Genomic DNA, 18,292 nt, shown 5'->3' with positions numbered 1-18,292 from the left:
TTGCGTCTATAAGTACATCTCTGCATACATACATCCCCTCATTTTCAATTAATAGCACTGTGTACACCCTTCTGCCCTTGGTTCTTGTCACCTGATATCTTAGAGATTGTCTTACCTCAGTGGACATATAGTTTTTCTCATTCTTCTTAGCAGTCACACAATATTCCGTTATAAAATGTGTCATAATTTTTTCTATATTTCGCTTACTTTATGATGCATTTTTAAATTTTTATCTATTCTGACTTGTTATATATGACAGCAGGATGCAATTCAATTCATATTACACAAATAGAGCACCATTTTTCATGTCTCTGGTTGTATGCAAAGTAGAGTCACACCATTTGTGTTTTCATACATGCACTTAGGGTAAGGATGTCTGTCTCTTTCCACCATCTTTCCTACCTCCATGCCCCTCTGAAAAACCAGCTTCTACCTCAGAGCAAAGCCCGCCCAAGGAAGGGACATGACCTTTGTCCTTGGAAAGACCCACAGAGCACTCCTGGGCACATTCCCACCCTTCTAAGTGGTTTATCTACAAATAACAGGAGAGATCTGCTGGGCCAGGTGTCCCTGACTCAGTCAGGCTAGGTGGGGACCCATAGCAACCCGCTAGCAGCCACCAATCAGCATGAGACAGGGAAATACCTGGGATGCCAGATGACCCTCCCAGTAGTTTATGGTGTTGGGAAACCATGTAGTTCATCAAGAACACCCCTCTTGGCGTAAACCAATCAGTTCAAATGAATCCCCCTCTTGTAGTAACCAATCATCACTACCCAACTTGTTCCCGCCAGTGAATGTGCTAATCATGTTTTAGAGTTGTTCTTTGATTTTCCCGCAATGTGTGATGATTTGCCAAGAGATGCTACGATGTTTGTGGGGGTCCCTGCCTTCTCCAAAGAATGTATAAAACTGCTGCAAACCCTGGGCTCGGGGCCTCTCAGCGTCACCAGTTGCTGTGTGCACGCAGAGGACCCAGCTAGCTCGCAATAGACACCTCTTTGCTGCTTACATGGATCTTGGTCTCTGGTGGCCTTTTGGGGGTCCAGAATTCGAGCATAAAACCTCCCTTCTCCTCTCTCCCCTTTTCCCTAGCGAAAGGTCATGTATTTTTCCCATGCTCCCCCCGCCCCGTCCCCATTATAAATCATCATCCCTGTATCAGACAATACATTCGGCATTTGGATTTTTAGGGTCGGCTTACTTCACTCAGCATTTTATTCTCCAACTTCATCCATTTACTTGCAAATGCCATGATTTTTTCTTCTCCTTTAATGCTGAGTGATATTCCATTGTGTATATATGCCACATTTTCTTCATCCATTCATCTAATGAAGGGTATATCTAGGTTGGTTCCACAATTTAGCTATTGTGAATTGTGCTGCTGTAAACATTGATGTAGCTGCATCCTTGTAGTATGCTACTCCTGAGTCCTTTGGGTATAAACCGAGGAGTGGGATACCTGGATCCAATGGTGGTTCCATTATGAGTTTTCCAAGGAATCTCCATACTGCTTTCCATATTGGCTGCACCAATTTTCAGTCCCACCAGCAATGCGTGAAGGTGCCTTTCCCCCCCACTTCCTTGTGAAAACTTATTGTGGTTTGTATCCTTAACAGCTGCCATTTTTACTGGAGTGAGATGAAATCTTAGAGTGATTTTTTTATTTGCATTTCTCTAATTGCCAGAGATGCTGAACATTTTTTCATATATTTGTGGATTGATTGTATATCGTTTTCTGAGAAACGTCTGTTCAGTTCTTTGGCCCCTTTATTCACTGGGTTATTTGTTTTTTCGGTATTAAGAGTTCTGAGTCCTTTATATACATATACATATATATATAAATTATACACATATATTTATATAGATGAGTGCTCTATCTGATTTGTGTGTGGTAAAAATTTCCTCCTATTCTGTAGGCTCTCTGTTCACCTCACTTATTGTTTCTTTTGCTGCAAAGAAGCTTTTTAGTTGGAATCCATCTGATTTATTGATTCTTGATTTTATTTCTTGCACTATAGCAGTCTTTTAAGGAAGTTGGGGCCTAATCTCACATGATGAAGATTAGGGCCTACTTTTTCTTCTGTTAGACCCAAGGTCTCTGGTTTAATTCCTAGGTCCTAGTTCCACTCTGGATTGAGTTTTGTGCATGGTGAGAGACTGGGGTTTTAATTTCATTTTGTTGCCTATGGATTTCCAGTTTTCCCAGCACCGTTTGTTGAAGAGGCTATCTTTTCTCCAAAGTATGTTTTGGGCACCTTTGTCTGATAGAAGATAATGGTAATTTAGTGGGTTAGTCTCCGTGACCTCTATTCTGTACCATTGGTCTACCAGTCTGTTTATATACACAAGGGAATGTTACTCAGCAATAAAAGAGAATACCGTCATGGCTTTTGCAGGTAAATGGACCGAGATGGAGGAGATGGTGCTAAGTGAAGTCAGCCCATCCCAAACAAACGAATGCCAAGAGTTTTCTCTGGGATGGGGAGCATGGGAGGAAGAGATGAACTCTAGATAGGGGAGAGAGGAGTGAGAAGGGAAGGGAGGGGGCAGGGGGTTAGAAATGATGGTGGAATGTGATGGCCATCGTTACCCAAAGTACACGTATGAAAACATGAGTTGGTGTGAATATACTTTATCTACCACCAGAGATGTGAAACTGTGCTCCGTACGTATAATATGAATAGTAGTGAATTGTGCTGTCATATATTAAAAAAAATTTAATAATTAAAATAAAATAAAATTGATAGAATACAGAGAATAGTGGTTACCAGAGCCCGGAATGGGTGTAGGGGAGGGGACATGGCAAGAGGATGGTTAATAGGTATGGGGGGTGCCCTTGGATAAGAGAAATGACTTACTATTAGTATTCCACAGCATGGTAGGATAGCTGTGATTGACAACAATATTAAATATTTCAAAATACCTGATTGGGGGTGTATCTCAGTGGTAGAATAATTGCTGAGTATGTACAAGGCCCTGGATGCAATCCTCAGTACTGGAAGGGGGAAACTTGATAGGGTTTTGAACGTTCCCAATACAAAGGAGTGATACATGTGTGAGTGACATATATGCCAATTACCCTGATCTGATCATTACGCTTGGAACACAAGTATTAAGATGCCACACTGAAAACAACCCAATAAGATCAATGAACCCATTCACACTACGGGGCAAATGGCCAAGTACCCCTTAATGTGTTCTGATGAAAGAGAAACTAAACTAGACTTTGGGAGGAAAGACCTGGGTTCTTGTACGGTGATGCTTTTTGTTTGTTTGTTTGTTTTGTTTTGTTTTTTTGTACACCGAATTGAACACAGGGGCACTCAACCACTAAGTCACATCCTCAGCCATATTTTGTATTTTATATATATATTTTATTTTGAGACAGGGTCTCACAGAGTTGCTTAGTGCCTCTCTAAGTTGCTGAGGCAGGCTTTGAACTCACGATCCTCCTGTCTCAGTCTCCAGAGCCGCTGGGCTGTCATCCTCTTTTTTATTTTAGTAGTCATTTTACCTACATAGGCCTCAAGCACATATTAGCAAACTTAGCTTAATTTTATCTGCTCCCTGTATTTTACAGTAATGTTGGGGAACTCATGATTGTAGGGGTACAGAAACACTGAAGACCTTTAGCTATTTTTGTCTTTACACTTTTTTTCCCCCCCCTTTTCAAGTCTTTGCTACTTATACAGCACAATTCTGAGAAAATATGAAACACAGGGCACGGTCCTGTCCCCTGGAACTTAACGAATCTGGGTAATGAAACTACTGGAAGGTAATCCACTGTAAAGGTCCCCCAGAGGCAATACGCTGGAATACAAAGGGAAGATTTTACTGAAGTTGCAACAGGGGTTCACTGGATGCTTTGACTACATCCCTTGTCGCTTTGAAACTTACATGTTTGTTTCTCTTTTCCCCAACCTTCTCCTCCCTGATCTTCTTTGCCCTAACCTTCTCCTCCTGATTTTCTTTCCCCTACCCTTCTCCTCCCTGATCTTCTGATTTTCTTTTCCCTAAACTTCTCCTCCCTGTTCTTTTCCCCCTCCCTGATCTCCTCCTCTGGGCTCTTTTCCCTAATCTTTTCCTACCTGCTCTCTCCACCCTAATCTCACTTTCTCTGAATCGCCTATGAAAACCCCCTGTATAAAAACCCCCTACTCCTGCTGACGTGAGAATCATTGTTTCTCCTTTGCTAGCCAAGCAAGAAACCACCCTTTTTCCTTCTCAAGACCGTTTTCTCTTGCTGGGTTGGCATCAAGGCAAGGACAGCTTTCTACGCCAGGGACAGCTTTCTACACCAAGGACAGCGTTCCGCAACAAGGACTCTAGTACAGGATCATGGAGCCAGAGAAGGAGAAGACCGGGAGGCTGAACAGCCAGAGGAGACGGGTCCCCGACTGGCTGATGGGGACGCCCGAGGTAAGGATACCCCCCGGTTCGGATCTCGTGGACAGGCAGCCCGAGCCCAAGAGAGCCCGGTTGTCTGGCATCGTAATGGCTGAAAACTGTGAAATAACCCACGAGCAGCTATGTGAGCTGCTCAAGTATGCAGTTCTGGCTCAACCGGTTATTGAGAGACCCAGGTGGTGCCAGCTTCTTTATGGAAAGCACCTGAGCAGAACAGTGGTTGTCATCCTTCAAGGGATGAGTCAACTCCACTTCTACAGGTTCTATTTGGAGTTTGGATTTCTCCGAAAAGCCTTCAGACACAAATTCCGCTTGCCTCCTCCATCATCTACTTTTCTAGCTGATGTTATCGGGCTACCAAATCAAAGGGCTGGATATCTGCCTAAGACCATGGGAGGATCTTTACCGTCCGCCAGTACAAAGCCCGAGGTCGACCTGCAGAATGACCCCGTCATTCAGAAGTATGGCTCTCAGAAGGTGGGCGTGCTGCGATGCCTTCTGACAGAGGAGGAGATGAGAACATTTGACTTTCCGTTACAAGGTTCTCCCGACTGTGAGGACTTTGTAACGACCGGATGTAATGTGTCTGTCACAGAGAACAGCCCTCTCTTTGGGCTGGACGGAGAAATGTGCATCACGTCCAAGGGGAGAGAACTAACACGCATCTCACTGGTTGCCGAAGGGGGCTCCTGTCTTATGGATGAGTTGGTGAAACCCGATGAGGAGATTGTAGACTACGCCACCTGCTATTCAGGGATCACGGAGGAGATGCTTAAGCCGGTGACGACGAAACTGAAAGACGTTCAGAGGCGGTTGAAAGCACTGCTTCCTCCTGATGCGGTGTTGGTAGGTCATTCCTTAGACGTCGATCTCCGAGCACTGAACATGATCCATCCGTATGTTATCGACACCTCATTGCTTTACGCCAGGGAGCGGGGCAGAAGATTCAAGCTAAAGTTCTTAGCCAAAGCTATTTTGGGCAGGGACATTCAACGTTCGGAAAGGGACGGTCATGATCCCACAGAGGACGCTACCGCGACCCTTGAATTGGCTCAATATTTCCTCAAGTATGGCCCAAGGAAGATTGCAGAACTCAATCTGGAGGCGCTATGGAGAGCCCAAGACCCAAGAAATGTCAGAGAAAAGTTCCAGTACCCCTACAGAGGTGCTTTAACTTGTTTCGATTCGGCGCATCAGAAGCTCCTTTTTGTAACCCGAGAGACAGATGATATTGAACTGCCTTCTCCTGAAGATTGTGAAACTATTAAGTGCCTTTCCAACAGAGAGGTCTTTGAGCAGGCCCGAAGGCAAGTCCGCCTGTACCCCTTCAGCATTATTCGGTTCTCTTTTGAGCCCTTTTCACCTCTCCTCACTGAGGAAGTGAACAAAAGGATGCGGATCAAGTGGACAGAGATGTCAACTATCTATGCTGGGCCCTTGAGCAAAGATTGTAAACTAAGTGCTCTGAAGAGGCTGTTTAGGAGCTTTGGCCCAGTTCGTGCAATGACTGCTGTTCTGGAAACGCATCAGCCTCATCTCTCTATAGAGTATGAAGTCCTGGAAGCTGCCCAGCTGGCCATCGAGTCCTTGAATGGCGTTCTGGTGGAAGGTGTGTACATAAAGGTACAGAGACCTGTGACAGAACTCACTCTGGATTGTGACACACTTGTTAAGGAGCTGGAACGAGATTCTGAGAACCGAGCCACTATTTATCTGTCTGGAGTTAGTAAAGATTTCTTAGGACATTCTCAGGAACTACCGAACCTCTTTGGTGGCCTGGAAGCTGTGATGGTGCCTCCAGATGCTAAAAGCGGAAGACAGGAAAAATACTGTTTCCTGCAATTCAAAACTTTTGGCAATGCCCAGAGGGCCCTCCATGTCCTCACAGGCAAGGACTGGAAGCTGAAAGGCAGGCAGGCCCTAACGCCCAGGCACCTCCACGCGTGGCTTAGGAGCTCACCACCTGAATCAAGAAGGCCCGCAGGTCTGACAGTTAGACCTCCTCCCTCAGAGCGGGAGACCCTGCAGAACTTAAAGGCGGAAAACGCAAAGAGTGCAGCCCGGCGTTGGAGCCGCAAGATTGGAAGGCTCTACCGAAGCCTGAGCCCGGGTACCCTTTGTGTCATCCTCCTGCCAGGAACCGCTAGCCCTCATGGATCTCTCTCTGGCCTGGGACTCATGGGAATAAAAGATGAAGAAGAGGAAAGCACCGGCCCAAGCATGGGTTTGTGAGTCTCATCCTTCCTGGGCGATGGTGGAGAAGACGGTCAGGCTGCAGCTTCTCCAGAGACTGCTGGGCCTCTTGGTTCAGTGGACGGCTTTGTGTGGGAAGTTGGTGTGCCGGCTAACGGGTCTAATCCATTGACATGGCATGCACAAGCTTTCAATGAATGCCTAAAATTCAAGCCTTCCTCATCTTAAGACAGGGTGGGTGGGGGAGCGGGAAACTAAAACAAAAAAAGACGCCACACTGTGCCCCATGAGTCTGTACAATTACTATGTGCCAATTGAATAAATATATATATATATATATATATATATATATATATATATATATATATATATATATATATGATTAAAAATAAAGTAAAAGGGAAACAAAATAAATATACAACTTATTATTAAACCAAAATAAATGTACACGTGTTTGATATCTTCAGACGTTTAAAATTCCATTCATGCTATGTGACACTTTAGAAATGTGATGGGATCTGAGTGGAGCGAATGAGCCCAGTGGTTATGTGGTTGAGTCTCAGAAACTGGTAAGGCTTGCAGCGTGGCTGACCAACTGACTGAAGGGCAGATTGCAGAATTCAAAGGAGCTTTCCCACTATTTGACAGGAAAGGGGATGGAACTATACTATACTAACAAAGGAATCGGGAAGTGTAATGAGATGGTCTCTTGGGTGGAATCCCACAGAAGTCGAGTTTCAGGACGCGATTAAGGGAGTAGCTGCTGGTGGTAATGGTAAAATCGACCTCCCTGAATTTCTGACAATGATGGCAAGAAAAAGGAAACACAGACTTAGGGCACTATATAACATGTGGGGCATGTTGCATCAGAAAGGAGGAAACCGAACTTGCTGCCCGCTTCCGGGTCCTGGGGCCACCTGTGGCTAAGAAAGCGCCTGGGGACCCGCCAGAGGGCGTTGCCTGGGTTGTGACGAAAAACCAGATGACCTCTAGGACAGGCTCAGAACCCTTCCACCCTCTGGACAGCTCCGGTCTCCCATTAGGGCCCCTGAGATGGGTGAACACGTGAACTCTCCCCACCCTGCTGACCATTATCCTGATTGGCTCCTGTGCCTTGTATTAGCTGTGTGTGTGTTTTCTCAATAAACTGAGATCCTGCTTTGACTGATCTCCCTGGCTTGTCTGATTGTCCTCCCTTGGGGAAGGGCTGGGTGCTGGGGGGGGGGGGGGTCGTCAGTCGGCCCTTCCTTTCTTGGTTCCTCATGGTCGGGGCGTGCTCTCCCAATCTCTCCCGCAGGTCAGGAGGGAAGCGGGTGAGGTGGGGTGGGGCTAACCCCCCCACACACACATCTGGCACCCAACGTGGGGCATTAAGAAGTCGGTTCACCAAAAGTGAGAGTATCGCCTAGCCAAGCCAAGAGGGTTTCGAGGTAGGGGTCTCCCCGAAAAGATGGGGCAATCTCACACTAAGTATGAGGACCAGTATTGGGAAGCCATTGTTGAGGAGCGACTTGGGTCACAGCGAGTCAGTCCTCTCACTGCCCAGGAGGAGAAAGGCTTAAAGCCTCACTCTGACAATGGCCTCCTGGACCCTTTTGATGCCTGGCCTGGTCCTCTGGGTCCCACACCAAGTGCTCCTGTCCTGGATCACGCGGTAGAAAAAGTCGGGAAGGGGAGCGGCCTATGCCATATTGTCACCCCTCCCCCCAAGGAAATTCTCCACCCTCTTGTGCGAACCTGGAAAAGCTGGTTAAGCTGCCTTCTTGCAACACCAGTGATGACTCACCCCCATTGTGTATGGCCCTGTCTTGTTAAGACCAGCGATGAGATGACTCATCCCCATTGTGTATCCAGTTCTTGGTAAATGCTAACCCTGGGGGCAATAGACCAGCCTTATGATATTCCTGGGAGGCCCAAGGTTTATTTATAGAAGCTCAATTCACCATAGCTAAACTATGGAACCAACCTAGGTTGGATAAAGAAAATGTGGTATGTAATATTTGATGGAATATCACTCAGTTTTAAAGAAGAAGGGAATTATGGTATTTCCGGGTAAATGGACGGAGTTGGAGAATATCATGATAAGTGAAATAAGCCAAATCCCTTAGAACCAAAGGCCAAATGCCTTCTCTGATATGGATGTTAATTCACAATCAGGACCAAGGTGCTAGGGAAGAATAAAGTTACTTTAGATTAGGTAGAAGAGAGTGAAGGGAGGGGAGGGATATGGAGATAGGAAGAATAGTAGAATGAAACAGACATTATTACCTCACATACACATATGACTGTATGACCGATGTGATCTGACAATGTGTACAAGAAGAAAAATGAGAAATTATACCCTATTTATTTATGATATATCAAAATGCATCCTACTGTCATGTATAACTAATTAAAACAGATTTTAACGATTTTTTTAAAAAAAGACAATTCTACTCATTCAAGAAAGAAATCCATAGTCACTGCCCTTTTTTTTTTGGACAAAATGTATTGACAAAATACATGTGGTCAGTTACACTTAAGTTGCATAACATGATATTTTGCTATATGTAAATGCTGTGAAATGATAGCTCAAATCATCTAACATATCTATCACTTCAGAATAGTTAACATTTTCTTTTCTTTGTTAGATTTTTGTGGTGGGAATACCTAAGGTCTACCAATCAAGGAAAGTCCAGGACCAGATCGATTCTCAGCCGAGTTCTATGAGACCTTCCAAGGAGAATTAACACCAATACTGCTCAAAACGTTTCGTGGAATACGAAAAGGAGAGAACCCTTCCAATCTCATTCTGTGAAGCTGATATCACCCTGACGCCGAAACCACACAAGCACACATCAAGGAAAGAAAACTTCATACCAATATCCACGATGAACATCGATACGAAAATTCTCAATACAATTCCGGAAAATAGCATACAAAAACATATTAAAAAGATAGTGTGCCACAAATCAAGTGGGGTTCACATACAGAAATCAATAAACATAATTCATCACATCAATATACTTAAAAACAAGAATAATATGATCATCTCAATAGAGGCAGAAAAAGCATTTGACAAATACAGCACGCTTCATGTTCAAAACACTAGAAAAACTAGGAATAGAAGGAACACACCTCAACCTCATGGAAGCTATCTATGCAAACCCCAAGGTCAGCACCATCCTAAACAGAGAAAAATTGAAAGCATTCCCTCTAAAAACTGGAACAAGGATGTCCTCTTTCAAATGAGTAGACTTTTCTAAGGCACTTTAACATGTCTCCAAACACCAGAGGAAAAATCACTTAGAACACTGCGCCTACCTCAACTAATTTTTTCAGAGCTTCCTGCCACCCGCTTTCTGCCTAGCTTGCCTCCATATCTAGCGAGGTCCCTGGCTCTGGGCGGTATCCACATTCATGACTCCTCCTATGCCCCTTGCTTCCATGACACTGCCCAGATCCTGCCTGTGTCTGTCCTGAAGGTCCAGTTAGAGGCTCAGAACCAGCCCAAGGACTCCCTTGCAAAAAAGCAGTGCTGGCAGATAAGTATTTGCAAAACACAGCCACTTTCAGGCGAGTCATCTGCTCAGTGGCTTACTCCATCAAGGAGCTTCCTGCATCTCTGGACCTAGCTGGACTGGAAGCATGAGCCAAAAAGAGATCTATGCTATTTTTCTTGTAAAGCCTGATTCAAATGCGCTTCTCTGTTTTGGTTTTACTGCTTTTCATCCTTACGTTTTAATGTTATAAGTGTACATGATAAATATTTAAACGGGATGCATATAAGGTTAAGGAAAAAAAAAAAAAAAAAAGGTCTCCTTCCATCACTTCCTCACTTTCACAGAAGCCATAACGATGGTACCGGTTCCAGAAATGTTCATTGCATCTATATTGCGTCTATAAGTACATCTCTGCATACATACATCCCCTCATTTTCAATTAATAGCACTGTGTACACCCTTCTGCCCTTGGTTCTTGTCACCTGATATCTTAGAGATTGTCTTACCTCAGTGGACATATAGTTTTTCTCATTCTTCTTAGCAGTCACACAATATTCCGTTATAAAATGTGTCATAATTTTTTCTATATTTCGCTTACTTTATGATGCATTTTTAAATTTTTATCTATTCTGACTTGTTATATATGACAGCAGGATGCAATTCAATTCATATTACACAAATAGAGCACCATTTTTCATGTCTCTGGTTGTATGCAAAGTAGAGTCACACCATTTGTGTTTTCATACATGCACTTAGGGTAAGGATGTCTGTCTCTTTCCACCATCTTTCCTACCTCCATGCCCCTCTGAAAAACCAGCTTCTACCTCAGAGCAAAGCCCGCCCAAGGAAGGGACATGACCTTTGTCCTTGGAAAGACCCACAGAGCACTCCTGGGCACATTCCCACCCTTCTAAGTGGTTTATCTACAAATAACAGGAGAGATCTGCTGGGCCAGGTGTCCCTGACTCAGTCAGGCTAGGTGGGGACCCATAGCAACCCGCTAGCAGCCACCAATCAGCATGAGACAGGGAAATACCTGGGATGCCAGATGACCCTCCCAGTAGTTTATGGTGTTGGGAAACCATGTAGTTCATCAAGAACACCCCTCTTGGCGTAAACCAATCAGTTCAAATGAATCCCCCTCTTGTAGTAACCAATCATCACTACCCAACTTGTTCCCGCCAGTGAATGTGCTAATCATGTTTTAGAGTTGTTCTTTGATTTTCCCGCAATGTGTGATGATTTGCCAAGAGATGCTACGATGTTTGTGGGGGTCCCTGCCTTCTCCAAAGAATGTATAAAACTGCTGCAAACCCTGGGCTCGGGGCCTCTCAGCGTCACCAGTTGCTGTGTGCACGCAGAGGACCCAGCTAGCTCGCAATAGACACCTCTTTGCTGCTTACATGGATCTTGGTCTCTGGTGGCCTTTTGGGGGTCCAGAATTCGAGCATAAAACCTCCCTTCTCCTCTCTCCCCTTTTCCCTAGCGAAAGGTCATGTATTTTTCCCATGCTCCCCCCGCCCCGTCCCCATTATAAATCATCATCCCTGTATCAGACAATACATTCGGCATTTGGATTTTTAGGGTCGGCTTACTTCACTCAGCATTTTATTCTCCAACTTCATCCATTTACTTGCAAATGCCATGATTTTTTCTTCTCCTTTAATGCTGAGTGATATTCCATTGTGTATATATGCCACATTTTCTTCATCCATTCATCTAATGAAGGGTATATCTAGGTTGGTTCCACAATTTAGCTATTGTGAATTGTGCTGCTGTAAACATTGATGTAGCTGCATCCTTGTAGTATGCTACTCCTGAGTCCTTTGGGTATAAACCGAGGAGTGGGATACCTGGATCCAATGGTGGTTCCATTATGAGTTTTCCAAGGAATCTCCATACTGCTTTCCATATTGGCTGCACCAATTTTCAGTCCCACCAGCAATGCGTGAAGGTGCCTTTCCCCCCCACTTCCTTGTGAAAACTTATTGTGGTTTGTATCCTTAACAGCTGCCATTTTTACTGGAGTGAGATGAAATCTTAGAGTGATTTTTTTATTTGCATTTCTCTAATTGCCAGAGATGCTGAACATTTTTTCATATATTTGTGGATTGATTGTATATCGTTTTCTGAGAAACGTCTGTTCAGTTCTTTGGCCCCTTTATTCACTGGGTTATTTGTTTTTTCGGTATTAAGAGTTCTGAGTCCTTTATATACATATACATATATATATAAATTATACACATATATTTATATAGATGAGTGCTCTATCTGATTTGTGTGTGGTAAAAATTTCCTCCTATTCTGTAGGCTCTCTGTTCACCTCACTTATTGTTTCTTTTGCTGCAAAGAAGCTTTTTAGTTGGAATCCATCTGATTTATTGATTCTTGATTTTATTTCTTGCACTATAGCAGTCTTTTAAGGAAGTTGGGGCCTAATCTCACATGATGAAGATTAGGGCCTACTTTTTCTTCTGTTAGACCCAAGGTCTCTGGTTTAATTCCTAGGTCCTAGTTCCACTCTGGATTGAGTTTTGTGCATGGTGAGAGACTGGGGTTTTAATTTCATTTTGTTGCCTATGGATTTCCAGTTTTCCCAGCACCGTTTGTTGAAGAGGCTATCTTTTCTCCAAAGTATGTTTTGGGCACCTTTGTCTGATAGAAGATAATGGTAATTTAGTGGGTTAGTCTCCGTGACCTCTATTCTGTACCATTGGTCTACCAGTCTGTTTATATACACAAGGGAATGTTACTCAGCAATAAAAGAGAATACCGTCATGGCTTTTGCAGGTAAATGGACCGAGATGGAGGAGATGGTGCTAAGTGAAGTCAGCCCATCCCAAACAAACGAATGCCAAGAGTTTTCTCTGGGATGGGGAGCATGGGAGGAAGAGATGAACTCTAGATAGGGGAGAGAGGAGTGAGAAGGGAAGGGAGGGGGCAGGGGGTTAGAAATGATGGTGGAATGTGATGGCCATCGTTACCCAAAGTACACGTATGAAAACATGAGTTGGTGTGAATATACTTTATCTACCACCAGAGATGTGAAACTGTGCTCCGTACGTATAATATGAATAGTAGTGAATTGTGCTGTCATATATTAAAAAAAATTTAATAATTAAAATAAAATAAAATTGATAGAATACAGAGAATAGTGGTTACCAGAGCCCGGAATGGGTGTAGGGGAGGGGACATGGCAAGAGGATGGTTAATAGGTATGGGGGGTGCCCTTGGATAAGAGAAATGACTTACTATTAGTATTCCACAGCATGGTAGGATAGCTGTGATTGACAACAATATTAAATATTTCAAAATACCTGATTGGGGGTGTATCTCAGTGGTAGAATAATTGCTGAGTATGTACAAGGCCCTGGATGCAATCCTCAGTACTGGAAGGGGGAAACTTGATAGGGTTTTGAACGTTCCCAATACAAAGGAGTGATACATGTGTGAGTGACATATATGCCAATTACCCTGATCTGATCATTACGCTTGGAACACAAGTATTAAGATGCCACACTGAAAACAACCCAATAAGATCAATGAACCCATTCACACTACGGGGCAAATGGCCAAGTACCCCTTAATGTGTTCTGATGAAAGAGAAACTAAACTAGACTTTGGGAGGAAAGACCTGGGTTCTTGTACGGTGATGCTTTTTGTTTGTTTGTTTGTTTTGTTTTGTTTTTTTGTACACCGAATTGAACACAGGGGCACTCAACCACTAAGTCACATCCTCAGCCATATTTTGTATTTTATATATATATTTTATTTTGAGACAGGGTCTCACAGAGTTGCTTAGTGCCTCTCTAAGTTGCTGAGGCAGGCTTTGAACTCACGATCCTCCTGTCTCAGTCTCCAGAGCCGCTGGGCTGTCATCCTCTTTTTTATTTTAGTAGTCATTTTACCTACATAGGCCTCAAGCACATATTAGCAAACTTAGCTTAATTTTATCTGCTCCCTGTATTTTACAGTAATGTTGGGGAACTCATGATTGTAGGGGTACAGAAACACTGAAGACCTTTAGCTATTTTTGTCTTTACACTTTTTTTCCCCCCCCTTTTCAAGTCTTTGCTACTTATACAGCACAATTCTGAGAAAATATGAAACACAGGGCACGGTCCTGTCCCCTGGAACTTAACGAATCTGGGTAATGAAACTACTGGAAGGTAATCCACTGTAAAGGTCCCCCAGAGGCAATACGCTGGAATACAAAGGGAAGATTTTACTGAAGTTGCAACAGGGGTTCACTGGATGCTTTGACTACATCCCTTGTCGCTTTGAAACTTACATGTTTGTTTCTCTTTTCCCCAACCTTCTCCTCCCTGATCTTCTTTGCCCTAACCTTCTCCTCCTGATTTTCTTTCCCCTACCCTTCTCCTCCCTGATCTTCTGATTTTCTTTTCCCTAAACTTCTCCTCCCTGTTCTTTTCCCCCTCCCTGATCTCCTCCTCTGGGCTCTTTTCCCTAATCTTTTCCTACCTGCTCTCTCCACCCTAATCTCACTTTCTCTGAATCGCCTATGAAAACCCCCTGTATAAAAACCCCCTACTCCTGCTGACGTGAGAATCATTGTTTCTCCTTTGCTAGCCAAGCAAGAAACCACCCTTTTTCCTTCTCAAGACCGTTTTCTCTTGCTGGGTTGGCATCAAGGCAAGGACAGCTTTCTACGCCAGGGACAGCTTTCTACACCAAGGACAGCGTTCCGCAACAAGGACTCTAGTACAGGATCATGGAGCCAGAGAAGGAGAAGACCGGGAGGCTGAACAGCCAGAGGAGACGGGTCCCCGACTGGCTGATGGGGACGCCCGAGGTAAGGATACCCCCCGGTTCGGATCTCGTGGACAGGCAGCCCGAGCCCAAGAGAGCCCGGTTGTCTGGCATCGTAATGGCTGAAAACTGTGAAATAACCCACGAGCAGCTATGTGAGCTGCTCAAGTATGCAGTTCTGGCTCAACCGGTTATTGAGAGACCCAGGTGGTGCCAGCTTCTTTATGGAAAGCACCTGAGCAGAACAGTGGTTGTCATCCTTCAAGGGATGAGTCAACTCCACTTCTACAGGTTCTATTTGGAGTTTGGATTTCTCCGAAAAGCCTTCAGACACAAATTCCGCTTGCCTCCTCCATCATCTACTTTTCTAGCTGATGTTATCGGGCTACCAAATCAAAGGGCTGGATATCTGCCTAAGACCATGGGAGGATCTTTACCGTCCGCCAGTACAAAGCCCGAGGTCGACCTGCAGAATGACCCCGTCATTCAGAAGTATGGCTCTCAGAAGGTGGGCGTGCTGCGATGCCTTCTGACAGAGGAGGAGATGAGAACATTTGACTTTCCGTTACAAGGTTCTCCCGACTGTGAGGACTTTGTAACGACCGGATGTAATGTGTCTGTCACAGAGAACAGCCCTCTCTTTGGGCTGGACGGAGAAATGTGCATCACGTCCAAGGGGAGAGAACTAACACGCATCTCACTGGTTGCCGAAGGGGGCTCCTGTCTTATGGATGAGTTGGTGAAACCCGATGAGGAGATTGTAGACTACGCCACCTGCTATTCAGGGATCACGGAGGAGATGCTTAAGCCGGTGACGACGAAACTGAAAGACGTTCAGAGGCGGTTGAAAGCACTGCTTCCTCCTGATGCGGTGTTGGTAGGTCATTCCTTAGACGTCGATCTCCGAGCACTGAACATGATCCATCCGTATGTTATCGACACCTCATTGCTTTACGCCAGGGAGCGGGGCAGAAGATTCAAGCTAAAGTTCTTAGCCAAAGCTATTTTGGGCAGGGACATTCAACGTTCGGAAAGGGACGGTCATGATCCCACAGAGGACGCTACCGCGACCCTTGAATTGGCTCAATATTTCCTCAAGTATGGCCCAAGGAAGATTGCAGAACTCAATCTGGAGGCGCTATGGAGAGCCCAAGACCCAAGAAATGTCAGAGAAAAGTTCCAGTACCCCTACAGAGGTGCTTTAACTTGTTTCGATTCGGCGCATCAGAAGCTCCTTTTTGTAACCCGAGAGACAGATGATATTGAACTGCCTTCTCCTGAAGATTGTGAAACTATTAAGTGCCTTTCCAACAGAGAGGTCTTTGAGCAGGCCCGAAGGCAAGTCCGCCTGTACCCCTTCAGCATTATTCGGTTCTCTTTTGAGCCCTTTTCACCTCTCCTCACTGAGGAAGTGAACAAAAGGATGCGGATCAAGTGGACAGAGATGTCAACTATCTATGCTGGGCCCTTGAGCAAAGATTGTAAACTAAGTGCTCTGAAGAGGCTGTTTAGGAGCTTTGGCCCAGTTCGTGCAATGACTGCTGTTCTGGAAACGCATCAGCCTCATCTCTCTATAGAGTATGAAGTCCTGGAAGCTGCCCAGCTGGCCATCGAGTCCTTGAATGGCGTTCTGGTGGAAGGTGTGTACATAAAGGTACAGAGACCTGTGACAGAACTCACTCTGGATTGTGACACACTTGTTAAGGAGCTGGAACGAGATTCTGAGAACCGAGCCACTATTTATCTGTCTGGAGTTAGTAAAGATTTCTTAGGACATTCTCAGGAACTACCGAACCTCTTTGGTGGCCTGGAAGCTGTGATGGTGCCTCCAGATGCTAAAAGCGGAAGACAGGAAAAATACTGTTTCCTGCAATTCAAAACTTTTGGCAATGCCCAGAGGGCCCTCCATGTCCTCACAGGCAAGGACTGGAAGCTGAAAGGCAGGCAGGCCCTAACGCCCAGGCACCTCCACGCGTGGCTTAGGAGCTCACCACCTGAATCAAGAAGGCCCGCAGGTCTGACAGTTAGACCTCCTCCCTCAGAGCGGGAGACCCTGCAGAACTTAAAGGCGGAAAACGCAAAGAGTGCAGCCCGGCGTTGGAGCCGCAAGATTGGAAGGCTCTACCGAAGCCTGAGCCCGGGTACCCTTTGTGTCATCCTCCTGCCAGGAACCGCTAGCCCTCATGGATCTCTCTCTGGCCTGGGACTCATGGGAATAAAAGATGAAGAAGAGGAAAGCACCGGCCCAAGCATGGGTTTGTGAGTCTCATCCTTCCTGGGCGATGGTGGAGAAGACGGTCAGGCTGCAGCTTCTCCAGAGACTGCTGGGCCTCTTGGTTCAGTGGACGGCTTTGTGTGGGAAGTTGGTGTGCCGGCTAACGGGTCTAATCCATTGACATGGCATGCACAAGCTTTCAATGAATGCCTAAAATTCAAGCCTTCCTCATCTTAAGACAGGGTGGGTGGGGGAGCGGGAAACTAAAACAAAAAAAGACGCCACACTGTGCCCCATGAGTCTGTACAATTACTATGTGCCAATTGAATAAAATATATATATATATGATTAAAAATAAAGTAAAAGGGAAACAAAATAAATATACAACTTATTATTAAACCAAAATAAATGTACACGTGTTTGATATCTTCAGACGTTTAAAATTCCATTCATGCTATGTGACACTTTAGAAATGTGATGGGATCTGAGTGGAGCGAATGAGCCCAGTGGTTATGTGGTTGAGTCTCAGAAACTGGTAAGGCTTGCAGCGTGGCTGACCAACTGACTGAAGGGCAGATTGCAGAATTCAAAGGAGCTTTCCCACTATTTGACAGGAAAGGGGATGGAACTATACTATACTAACAAAGGAATCGGGAAGTGTAATGAGATGGTCTCTTGGGTGGAATCCCACAGAAGTCGAGTTTCAGGACGCGATTAAGGGAGTAGCTGCTGGTGGTAATGGTAAAATCGACCTCCCTGAATTTCTGACAATGATGGCAAGAAAAAGGAAACACAGACTTAGGGCACTATATAACATGTGGGGCATGTTGCATCAGAAAGGAGGAAACCGAACTTGCTGCCCGCTTCCGGGTCCTGGGGCCACCTGTGGCTAAGAAAGCGCCTGGGGACCCGCCAGAGGGCGTTGCCTGGGTTGTGACGAAAAACCAGATGACCTCTAGGACAGGCTCAGAACCCTTCCACCCTCTGGACAGCTCCGGTCTCCCATTAGGGCCCCTGAGATGGGTGAACACGTGAACTCTCCCCACCCTGCTGACCATTATCCTGATTGGCTCCTGTGCCTTGTATTAGCTGTGTGTGTGTTTTCTCAATAAACTGAGATCCTGCTTTGACTGATCTCCCTGGCTTGTCTGATTGTCCTCCCTTGGGGAAGGGCTGGGTGCTGGGGGGGGGGGGGGTCGTCAGTCGGCCCTTCCTTTCTTGG

General features: G+C 45.2%; 2 pseudogenes; both read left to right on the top strand.

Moving 5' to 3' along the window:
• The first annotated feature begins 4,341 nt into the window (after nucleotides 1–4,341).
• Nucleotides 4,342–6,642, top strand: LOC139703749 (RNA exonuclease 5 pseudogene; annotated as a pseudogene).
• An 8,175-nt stretch (nucleotides 6,643–14,817) lies between these two features.
• On the top strand, nucleotides 14,818–17,118 carry LOC139701322 (RNA exonuclease 5 pseudogene; annotated as a pseudogene).
• The last annotated feature ends 1,174 nt before the right edge of the window (nucleotides 17,119–18,292 follow it).

The sequence above is a fragment of the Marmota flaviventris genome, unplaced genomic scaffold (genome assembly GCF_047511675.1).
Source record: "Marmota flaviventris isolate mMarFla1 unplaced genomic scaffold, mMarFla1.hap1 Scaffold_1220, whole genome shotgun sequence".
Taxonomy (NCBI): Eukaryota; Metazoa; Chordata; class Mammalia; order Rodentia; family Sciuridae; genus Marmota; species Marmota flaviventris.
This window is presented reverse-complemented; position numbering and strand designations above follow the sequence as displayed.